The sequence below is a fragment of the Ictidomys tridecemlineatus genome, chromosome 4 (genome assembly GCF_052094955.1).
Source record: "Ictidomys tridecemlineatus isolate mIctTri1 chromosome 4, mIctTri1.hap1, whole genome shotgun sequence".
NCBI classification, from domain to species: Eukaryota; Metazoa; Chordata; class Mammalia; order Rodentia; family Sciuridae; genus Ictidomys; species Ictidomys tridecemlineatus.
In genome coordinates this window covers 97811366-97824267 of record NC_135480.1, presented here as the reverse complement: position 1 = coordinate 97824267, position 12902 = coordinate 97811366, and the positions used below count along the sequence as shown (strand labels likewise).

At 34.8% G+C, this 12902-nt stretch overlaps 1 protein-coding gene across 5 annotated transcripts in view; it reads right to left on the bottom strand.

Moving 5' to 3' along the window:
- Positions 1-12902, bottom strand: part of Rexo2 (RNA exonuclease 2) — an 82601-nt gene that overhangs the window by 10888 nt on the left and 58811 nt on the right. The gene's annotated exons all lie outside the window — the stretch shown is intronic.

Here is a 12902-nt window from a genome sequence, read left to right as displayed (position 1 = left end):
ACAGATTTCAGAATCACAACTGGTCATAGAGTCACCTATATACATACAGCAATCATAATGTCTATTCTATTCTGTTGCCCTTCCTATCCCACCTCCACTTCCCCTCCCCTCCCATCATTTGTGCACTTTAAATGGGTCAATTCCATAATATATCAATTTTACCTTTGCATAAAGCAAAGTTTTTACCAAAGAGAATATGTAAGGAGGAAAGTTTTCAGGCTACTCATATAGCCTAGATGACAGGATGATAATAATAATGAGTGTTCAAATGCCTGCTATAAAAAGAAGTGAATAGATAAAAAATATATATATTTAGTAGGAAAAACAGAATGAGACTGATTAATGGAGAGTTAGTTAAGATGGGTGTTCAAAAATATACTTCTAACCTTTCAATATGGGCAAATGATTTCTGACAAAAGTACAAAGACAACTCAATAGGAAAAGGAGAGTCTTTTCAACAAATGGTGTTAAGAAAATTGAATATCCAGATGCAAAAGAATGATACCCTTACCTTACATCATTTAGTTAAAAAAAATTAACTCAAATGAGCAAAAGACCTAAATGTGAGGCTGTGACTTCAAGGCCAGGCTGAGTAATTAGCAAGAGCTTAACTCAAAAATATAAATAAATGAAAGAGAAAGAAAGAAAAAGGGAAAGCTTTATGATACTGGAACTTATTGGAATATAACATAGTAACATGGTATCTAAATATACAGGCAATGAAAGCAAAAAAAGATAAATAAGACTGCATCAAAATAAAAAATTGTGTTTATCAAGGAATAATAATCAACAGGGTGAAAAGACAACATACAAAATGGGAGAAAATATCTGTGAATCATATATATGATAGAATTAATATCCAAAATATATATGAAATTCCTATACCTCAACAGCAAAAATAAATACATAAACTCAATTAAAAACCAGGCAAAGGACTACACACACAACTTTTCAAAGAAGATACACAAAAGTATACAAAAAGATGTTCAACATCACTAATTACTAGGAAAATGTGGTTTTGATGTCAAAACCACAAGGAGATATCACCTCACACTCATTATAAAGTCTACTATCAAGCAAACAAAAATAGAAAATAACAAGTGTTGACATAGCTTATTTTATAAGCTAACTCAAGCTTAATATAAAAATATACAAAGCCAAATTTTGTTGACTTAGAGATGTGGCTTTCTAATCAAAGTCTTCATTTTTACAATTTAATAGCTAACTCAAGCTTAATATGTAAATATACAAAACAAAATTTTGTATTTTCCTACACAAATCACTCCTTCCACAATCTTCCTCACTTCAGTATCGGCAATACATTTCTTACCAGTTTCCCAGGACTTTGTGCACTGGTGGTAGGAATATAAAATGTAGCTATTATGGAAATCAGTTTGGTGGTTCCTCAAAAATAACAAATACAACCTCCATATAATCTTGCAATGTCACTTGTAAGTAAGTGTATACCCAAAGAAATGGAAAGTAGGGTCTCAAAAGAGATATATGTTAGCCCACATTCACAGAAGAATTGTTCACAACAGTAAAAGCAACTCAAATGTCCATTGATAGAATAATGGATTTTTAAAAATGTGGTATATAAAATGGAACACAATTCAGCCTTAAAAGAGAAGGAAATTCTGGCACACTAGTACCACATGCATGAAACTTGATGACATTCCCAGTCAAAAAGAAGAAAATGCTGTATGGTTTCACTTGGATGAGGTATCTAGAGTAGTCAAACTCACAAAACAGAAAGTGGAATCATGACTGCCAGGGGATAGGAGAAGGGGAGAAAAGGGGTTTGCTGTTTAATGAGCACAAAGTTCTAGTTTTTCAAGATGAAAACATTCTGGAAATCTGTTGCACAGTAATGTGAATATAAATTGTATATTTAAAAATGGTTCAGATGTTAAATTTTTTTATTATGGCCCCCAAGGCTCTACATGCTCTTGTCTCTCTCACTATGTCTCTGACTTCATATCCCACCACTGTGCCCCTTCTGTTGGGGGCCACCCTGCACACAAGCTAAGCATACCCCCTCAGCCTTGAGTAATGAGGGTATTGAACCAGCATTACATGCTGTGCGAAGCAAGTGGGCCTTACCTTTGCCCAGCAAGGAAATACCTCAGCACTGGGCTTGGGTGTCACCCAATGGGATTGGGCTACCCCATTTCTTGTAACACTACCCCTTGCCTTATTTGGGTGGAATATTCTACCAAATTCATTTCCCTAATAAATAGAGGGGTTTCAGGTGCACTTTCACTCTTGCTTTTTTCCAGTGCTACCCAGCGCAGAGCTGACCCTTGGGGTCACAGAGCAGTCCCACCCTCGAAACACATGTTCATGTGTTGCATGGTTTCTTTGCCAATTTTCTTAGTTTATTGTTGCAGCCAGCTCCTTTGAACCCAGCCAGGCCAGCTGGTAACAACTGAAGGCCTCATTGGGATATTTTTAAGGTAATTGGTGAAATGTATATTGTTAAGCTCAGTCCTCTCTCATAGAAAAAGCATGCTTATTGTGGATTTTTTGCATTTTAAAATATTAAGGTAAGAAATTTTTAGATTTAGGTACTAGGGATCGATGTTTATAGAGTAAGAGGAGAGAGGAAAGATTTTTTTATAGTGGGATATTAATACAAGGAATTCTCTATTTCTAGAGAAGCAAATACTGTTTTTCTACTGTTTTTGAAATATTCAAACAATTTAAATTGGGCCAATAAAATCTGCTAAACTCATTTAATCCTTATTGTATACTGAGATCATATAAGCTGTAACCCAGCTGCTTCTCTAAGACAGTTGCAGGACTTTAACCTGCTGCTGACAATATTTTTGCCCCTTAGATAACCTAGTCTGGCCAAACGCAGGCTGCCCTAAAGACTAATAACGCAGCTGTCTGATGCTGGAGCCATCAACGCTTTGGGGTTGGAAGATTTGTGAGACCCCATGGGAGCACTCACGATGTGAAGGGGGAGTGCAGGCAAGTGGACTAGGAATGCTAACATTGACTGCTGCTTGCAGAAACATGAGCTCAACACAGCCGCTATAGAATCCCGCCCAGGCCCAACAATACAGCAGCACCCAAAGAGCCTTTGTTGGTCCTGGATAGTTCTGAGCCACACCAACTAGAAAGGCTCTGGGAATGTTTGCAGCTAATAAGACTGGTAAAATTGCATATGCTGAACCAAGAAACCATAGGAGCCAAATATGACACCAGCAACCCAAGCAATGGCAGAATGCCCACCTATAAGATCAGGTAACCAAGGGTTTAAAGTGGGGGAAATGCAGACAGACAAGCCTAGGGCCAAAGACTCATGCCTGGGAGCCAGGTACAGTGTACAATGGCAGCCCAGGAATAAGCAAAGTGCTGAGGGGGCCTTTGATGATGCCCGCTGCTGAGCAGCATTAGCTCCACTACACGGTAACCAGTAGCAACCCCTGTGGGACCCCAGAAGGAGCAACACAGAGCCACGGAGGCATGATGCTCAGGACCACAGGGTTAAGCCAGGACTACTGATAGTCAGACATGCAAAACACTCAGGACCAGGTGATGCACAAGATAAAAATCTCACAATTTCAGGCAAAACTTTGGGTCATAGAGAACACGGAAGAATCTTCCAGCAGCTGGAACAACATGTGGGATAAGTCCCTCCTCCCGCACTTTTGTGGGCTTCCATTTACTCTTTCTCACTGTCACTCAGGCAGACCTTCCGGCTCGCCTCCCACTCACTAACCTGTACTTCCTGATTCACTCCGGCTCACAGTCGGTTAGGGAACTTGCATTTTACAGTTTCCTTTAGAAGGTCCAGCTGTCAAAAATTTTTTAACAAAAAACATTTCTTTTAAGACAGAATGAGAGTCAACAAACTCCTGCAGGGAACCCCTGAGCCTAACTTATTTTCAAATAAAATTTATTTAAATCTGACTTTTTTTATCCCTCGACAGGTTCCCTCAAGAATCCTCTTTCTTTTTTCTTTGTACATACTACTAAGAAAACATTGCAAGGATAATGTTACATTTATGAGAGATGTCATGCATATGTTTGTTTATATTTTACTTTTATTTTTGAAAGTTGTGGGGATGAATTTGTTCATCAAGAGAATAAAAAGCCAGCAACCTGAGATGTTTTTCTCAAAATGCTCTCATGATGACCAAAAATCCTCATTCCTTTGATTTCTGTGAAAATACAAAAAATGAATATTCTAACTACATTATGTGATGTCACACAGACATAAGAGTATACTCCTATTGTTGAAAGTAAAATAAAATTAATCCAAATACTTTCAAGAACCACGTGGTTTAATGAGATTTATTTTAAATAATTATATAATAATAAGCTGTATCTTTATTCTTGATACATATTTTTCCAGTTACTCAAGTAATCTATAATCATTAATTCACAGGATAATTAACATATATTTTTATTTACTTCTAATCATTTTCCCTCCACAGAAAACAAGTAACTTATATGTTTATACATACATTTATCTGAAGCTGTTTTATAGTTAGAGATATTCAAAATAAATGTAATTTACTTATTTCCTTATTATATACTTATTTCAAGAAATATTTATTAAGGTTAGGACACAACCATCAATAATTCTAATTATTGTCCAGATTTTTATAAGATTATGAGCAAATAAACTCTTATATAGAGTGTCTAAAGGCTTTGGCTACATTTCCATTGAGATTATTTCTTATCAAGGTATAATAATTTGTTTAGATTCCAAATATAAGAATTATTCCAGAGTGTAACCAAGAGGAAGAATTCTAGAAGGAGAGAAAGAAATGCTTTTATAGAGAGGAAACAAAAATTGGAGAGTCCTAAAAGGAAGAAAGAAATCATGTCTGGGTAAAAAAAGTTCTTTATGTATTCAAGACTTTAATGTTGAAAAGATTTCCCTAAATAGAGAAATCTTTATATTATTATCTAGACAGGTGATATAGAAAGTTAAAGTAATTGAGAAGCAGATTCATGTGTAACTAGATTGACTATAAATATATAAAATGATCAGTTTTAGGATGTTTCAGACTTTCCCCTGATATTATTACGCTGATATAAACCAAAATTTTTGTCCATATTTTGAGATGACAAAAACTTATTGGAACATAAGGTTTATCCTCATTTTAATAAGACCATTACTTATGCCTAGTGATTCTTGCTGTTTAAACAAGGATTAATTTTTAATAAATTAAAATTCATACATCCTTGAATAGACAATGAATGTCTTCAAATACCAAGTTGAGTTCTAGTTTTGGAACTTCTCTTTAATGACTAAATTTTATTGATTAAAACACCAATAACTATAATAATTGTTACTAATTCTTACATATTAATTCTATTAATTTACTAAATATATGGGTCTTTGGGTATGAAATTTGAGAGAACATTTTATCAAGACTGGTGTTCTCCAAACTAAAGTTATATGTTAATTTAAACTACAGAAATTACAAGTTTTATTGGGAATTCATTTGTATCATTTAGGGTACTCTAACTGGACCTTATTATCAATAAGACATATTGTAAGACTTGTATGTTGCTTCCTACACTGGAATGTAAACTTGATTATATTTTTGAAAGACAACTGGGAAACACTAACTTGTTAAAAGGGTACTATTATAAAGATATTTTGAGACCTTGTCTCAGAAAGAGATTGATGGTTCTCTTAATTTGTCCATTTTACATAAAACATTAAAAGAGATCAACTAGTCTACATACTGAGAAATTACAGATGATCAGAGAAAGTGTCTCATTTTTATGTATTGTTATGTCTAGCCTCAATCACTATCATGAGAGAAGGCCTTAAAGAAATTACCTACTAAGGAAGAAAAACCAAAGGGACCTCCCCAACTTAATACAGGCAAAAACAATTTCAAGGAGATTTTCAAAAGGTCCAAATACATACATTGTAATGTTTCAGAACTTATGCCAAATGTCTGTCCTCACCCAAAAAGATATTATGCTACTACTTAGCTAAACTTTAAAAGGGAAGGCCACCCTAAAAACAGTTTGAAAACATTCATCTTAACCACATCCCAATAACATAGACTAGGAACAAACTTGCTTGTTTGTCTGGAGCACAGATAATTCCCCAAAACAGATTAGGATCCAACAGATAAAAAAGATGCCTAAAAAATAATTTTAGTAAGCTTTCAGGAAAGTCCTACTGTTTTCATGGAGAGACTCTTAGAGACAATATACACTGTACCCTAAATTCATAAGGGGCCACCCATTTTCAAAAGATGAATTTATCATCCAGTTAGCCCCATACATTTGAAAGAAATTACAGATATCAATCATTAGATGTTACCCCACAATTTAAATAAAGATCAAATTTTTAAAAAAGAAAAAGAAAAAACAGAGAGATATAAAAGACTAAGATACTAGTCTTGGCCCAAGGAGGAACAAACTTCCTGGATGGAATTGTCCCTCCCCTTCAAAGTTATAAACAAGCTTTAAAAGACTATTATATTAAAACAGGGCCTTACTTCAAGCCCCTGTCATCAGTTTACACTGAGAGAAATAACCCTAAAAATAATTAACCCTAATACACTTGAAAACTATGAACAAATCAGCTCAACAGCCAATAGTTTAATCTCAATAAAAAGCTTCAACATGATAAGTCCATTCTCTACTTTAACTAAAAACAAGGTAATGCCCAACAACATACATTGATATTTTTAAAATCAGTAAAGTCATGAATTCTACATAAGTATTAGAGTTAATCTTGATACATTAAGTAAAATTATTAAAGATGTTCATACAACTGTTTCTTTATACATAAAGATTGTTTTGATGTAAGTCCCTTAAGATGTCATTATATAAAATTCTAAATTAGATCACTGTCTTAAACAATACTGTTGACTTATTTTTACTCATCACTACTTAAGGTAATGATTCCCCATACTTAAATCAATATTAGGTTTACTAACGATACTAACAGTTTTTCATAGATTGGTAAGTAAAGGGCTATTCATTTTTCTACTTCATTTTTTGTTAATGGTGAAAAACAAAATATCTTTCCTAGGCTTATTAAACATGTGTACTTCCTATTCTGGAAAGATGTCTGTATATATCTCTCAGGCCCCTGATAAAAGCCACTTCTCTTAAATTTAAACTCTCTCATCTCGTTCCAAATTAAGATAATTATTTAAGTTCATCTAGAGCTAATTTCAAAATATAATTTTTATATACAACTTATTATATTCTTTATTTTGTAATTCTGTTAAAGTCAAAATCAAATCACATATTTGATAAAAATTAAGTTTCTATTCTATTTACCATGGTTGCTTTCCAATTCAATAATGTTGGCCTTAACATAGCCAAAGAGTAACTCTTGTCAAGTTTTATGGCCAACTAAAGATAATAAATCTCTTCTTGTTATTAAAATACTTGAACTAGAGTTCCAGAGGCAGAGATCGTCCACCCGCTTGCCTCTCACCACCGAGATCTGGAGTTCAAGGGAGAGCCTGCCTGTGGCCTGGGAGTTCCACAGGAGAGCCAACTTGAGCCCGCGCAGAAAGCCACTACACTGGGGTTTCTTATTCACCAGGGCATGGCTCCACAGCCCAACATCAGGAAACATATAGGCTTGTGGCTGCCACCACTACAAAAGTGGGATATCACCATTTCTATCAAGACACAACAATAAGGACCTGGTAAGATGTCACCAAGATCCCTGTGGCCTGGCTGCACCAGTGGTTTCTCTACTAGTGGTGTTAACAGTTATCCTGTTGCTGAGATAGCAGGGAGTCTTGCATAGGATTGCCTATGTCTTGCTTCTCTTATAACAGCCAACTTCCTATGATTATCCTCTCATTAGTCATATAATCTAATACCTCCATACTCTCACATCCTACCTCATAAACATTCAGCCAAACCTCCAGTCCCCACTTCCATCATCAGAAACTTTAAACCATTATGCAAACCTATTGACTATATAATTGAAGATAACCCAACTCATCATTTCTGTTTATAGTGACAAAACTGTAAATGTAAAAATAGAAGCTCACTGATATATGGCTGCAGGTTGGACTCATTGAGTGCAATAATATTAATCTCTCCCTTAAAGTGAGATATTGGAAACCTGTAGGCAATAGGGCAGAAGTTTTAATACCTCATATCTACACTTCAAAAGAGGAAAACACATAGATATCATGAATAAACAAGGGAAGAAAGTGCCCCAAACAAACCAAGACACCACAACAATAGTATCCACAGATAGTGAAGTAGGTGAAATGTCAGAGAAGGAGTTCAGAATATACATAACTAAAATGATTTGGGAATTAAAGAACAACCTAAGTGAGTAGATACAGGCAAAAATCAATCACACCAACAAAGAGATAAGGGAACAAATACAGTTTGTAAGAGATTACTTCAGGAAAGAGAGACACTGAAAAAAAACAGAAATCTTTGAAATAAAAGAAACAATAAACCAATTAAAAATCTCAATAGATAGCATCACCAACAGACTAAACCACGGTGGAAGATAGAACCTCACACAATGAAGACAAAATACAGAATCTTGAAAATAAAGTTGACCTCACAGTGAAGATGGTAAAAAACCATGAACAGAACATCCAAGAATTATGGGACACAATCAAAAGACCAAATTTAAAATTTATTGGGATAGAAAAAGGTTCAGAGATTCAAACCAAAGGAATGCACAATCTCTTCAATGAAATAATATCAGAAAATTTCCCAAGCATGAAGAATGAATTGGAAAATCAAATACAAGAGGCCTATAGGACACCAAAGGTACAAAATTACAACAGATCTCCATCAAGATACATTATAATGAAAATGCTTAGCATACAGAATAAAAATAGAATTTTAAAGGCCACAAGAGAGAAAAACTAGATTACCTATAAGGGAAGACAAATTCAGACCTCAGCAGATTTTTCAACTCTCAAAGCTAGGAGATCCTGGAACAACATATACCAAGCTCTAAAAGATAATGGATGCCAACCCAGAATCTTATATCATGCAAAATTAAGCTTCAAATTTGACAATGAAATAAAAACCTTCCATGATAAACAAAGCTAAAAGAATTTATAGCACTACAGTACAGTCTTGGCAAAATATTCCACGAGGAGGAAATGAAAAACAACAATGAAAATTTGCAAAGGTAAGAACTACAATAAAAAGAAAAGCCAATCAAAGAAAACCAAGTCAAGCTAAGTACCAAAAATAAAAAAAAAATAAAAAAAATGTCTGGTAGACCAGACCAGAGGAGGAAGCCCGGCGCCAATCCAGACCAGACTGGAGGAGGAAGCCCGGCGCCAAGCTAGACCGGAGGAAGAAGCTGGACCCCACCCCATAAGCTAGTCTAGAGGAAGCCCATCAACCCTTAAAACCCATCAAAGGGGGTGTGGCTACCAGCAGGGTTCTGAGGCTGATCCAGGTACCCGGTTTCCAATTCCCACACCCATAGCTGCAGTAACTCAAAATATTTCCCACAAGCTTTTGGGGGGTGTAGCTATCAATGCAAAACAACAACTGTACAGGCACCTGGTTTCCACCTCAGAGATTAGAGTAGGGAGGACACAGGTGGAAGCTCATAGCCTTTCAAAATGGCTATATTCACCACGATAAACACAGATGATCAAGCCAGGAATACACAATGCCATCTACTGGAAAAAAGGAAAACAGAGTTCTGAGAGGCTTGTTTTTTCTTTCTCTCTTCTCTCTCTTTCACAACCTCAACATATGTGAAATCAAGAACTGTGTATGAACAACCGAATCACCAAAATAATATACTATAGAGGAATTGCATATGCCCCACCTTCCCATTTTTTTCTTATTTCTTTCTTCCTTTCTTTTTCCTTCTCTCTTTTTGTCTTTTCTTCCTTGTTATTTTTTCTTTCCTTCATTCTTATTCCCTCTATCCCACTTTCAACATCCTAACTTTTACTATCTACACATAGAGTAACAATCTAAATACAGATAGGAGGTTGAATCTATACATTCTTCCATAAATTACCAGTCTAGTGGTTAGAGTTCTCCAAAGTTGCTAAGTTAGTTTAACCTCATACCCTCACTCCTTTCCCTCTAAGTATAACATCCTTCCTCTGAAATTCAGTTTTCTATATGCCACCAGATATGGTATGCCTTTTATAAAACTAATGACTATATTTTTAAGTAATAATTGAAACCAATATCTGTAGACTTAGATTCTAACTATAAATGTATTAATAATGAAAACTTGTGCTTAGATGATGTACTGTTGATATTGGAAACTGTTAACATTGTCTTTCTCCGCAAAAGAGGGATTTTGGAGCTATACAAGAACAATATAAATATTTAAGGGGAAAACCCTTAACACAACAGTTTCACAAAGCTAGAAAGAAACATGAGCAGTATGAAAAGACAAGAAAATAAAGGACCACAAACAATGCAGGTCAATTCAACATTAGAATAGGTAATATTTGCAGCAGATGGAATGTCAGATAAAGAGTTCAGAATATACATGCGTCAGATGATCTCAAGAAAGACATTAGACAGCAAATTCAGACAATAAAAGATCACTTCGACAATGAATTACATAAACAAATCCAAGAACCAAAAGATCAACTCTACAGGGAGATAGAGGATATAAAAAATAACAAAAATCCTGGAAATGCAGGAAACAATAAACCAAATTAAAAACTCAAATGAAAGTATTACCAGCAGAGTAGAACACTTAGAAGACAGAGCATCAATAACAAAGACAAAGTTTTTCAACTTGAAAAGAACATAGACAGCTCAGCAAGAATGTTAAGAAATCATGAGCAGAACATCCAAGAATTATGGGATAACATAAAGAGACCAAACTTAAGAGTTATTAGGATACAAGAGGATGTAGAGGTCCAAACCAAAGGAATGAGCAATCTGTTCAATGAAATAATACTAGAAAACTTCCCAGACTTAAAGAATGAAAAAGAAATCCAAACACTAGAAGCCTAAAGGACGACGAATGTACAAAATCATAAGAGATCCATACCAAGACACATAATAATGAAGATGCCCAACAGAAAGAATAAGGAGAGAATCTTAAAAGCCACAAGAGAGAGAAAGCAAATTACATTTAGGGGTAAACCAATCAGGATAATGGCTGATCTTTTCAACACAGACTCTGAAAGCTAGAAGATCCTGGAACAACATATTTCAAACACTGAAAGAAAAAGGGTTCCAACCAAGAATTGTGTATCTAATTAAGCTTCAGGACTGAAGATGAAATAAAAATCTTCCACGATAAACAAAACTTAAAAGAATTTGCAGCTAGAAAACCAGCTCTTCAAAACATCCTTGGCAAAACATTACAGGAAGAGGAAATGAAAAATAACAATGAAAACCAACAGCAGAAGATAGTACAGTAAAGGAAAAACGAATCAAAGAGGAAAAACAAATCATGTTAAGTAACATAAATAATCAAATATGGCTGGAAGTACAAATTATATCTCAATAGTAACATTAAATGGTAATGGCTTAAATGCACCAATCAAAAGACATAGGCTAGTAGACTGGATTAAAAAAAAGATCCAACAATATGCTGCCTACTATGAGGAGACTCATCTAATAGGAAAAGACATACATAGACTGAAGGTGAAAGGTTGGGAAAAAATCATACCACTCATTGGAACTCGAGGGCAAGCATGGGTGTCCATACTTGTATTAAATAAAATAGACTTTAAGCCAAAGTTAATCAAAACGGATAAATAAGGATACTACATACTGTTGAAGGGAACCATACATCAACAAGACTTAAGGATCATTAATATATATGCCCCAAACAATGGTGCAGCTACATTCATCAAACTCTTCTCAAGTTCAAGAGTCAAATAGACCACAACACAATAATCATGGGAGATTTTAACACACCTCTCTCACCACTGGACAGATCTTTCAAACAAAAGTTGAATTAAAAAAAAACATAGAGCTCAATAATACAATTAATAACTTAGACTTAATTGACAATTACAGAATATACCACCCAACATCAAGCAGATATACTTTCTTCTCAGCAGCACATGGATCCTTCTCAAAAATAGACCACATATTATGTCACAGGGCAAATCTTAGCAATTACAAAGGAGTTGAGGTACAACCATGCATTTTATCTGATCATAATGGAATGAAATTGGAAATCAATAATAAAATAAGAAAGGAAAAATCCTACATCACATGCAGAATAAACAATATGCTACTGAATGAACAAAGGGTTACAGAAGACATCAAAGAGGAAATTTAAAAATTCTTAGAGGTTAATGAAAACTCAGACACAACATATCAAAATCTCTGGGACACTATGAAAGCAGTACTAAGAGGAAAATTCATTTCATGGAGTTCATTCCTTAAAAGAAGGAAAAGCCAACAAATAAATGACCTCACACTACACTTCGAAGCCTTAGAAAAAGAAGAACAAATCAGCAGCAAATACAGTAGAAGGTAAGAAATAATTAAAATCAGAGCTGAAATCAATGAAATTGAAACAAAAGAAACAATTGAAAAAATTGACAAAACTAAAAGTTGGTTCTTTGAAAAAATAAATAAGATTGATAGACCACTAGCCAAGCTAACAAAGAGGAGAGAGAACCCAAATTACTAGCTTACAGGATGAAAAAGGCAACATCACAACAGACACTTCAGAAATACAGAAAATAATTACAAATTATTTTGAAACCTTATACTCTAATAAAATAGAGGATAGTGAAGGCATCGATAAATTCCTTAAGGCATATGAGCTACCCAGATTGAGTCAGGATGATATAAACAACCTAAACACACCAATATCAAGTGAGGAAATAGAAGAAGCCATCAAAAGACTACCAACTAAGAAAAGCCCAGAACCGGACGAATATACAGCAGAGTTTTACAAGAACTTTAAAGAAGAACTAATACCAATACTCTTCAATCTATTTCAGGAG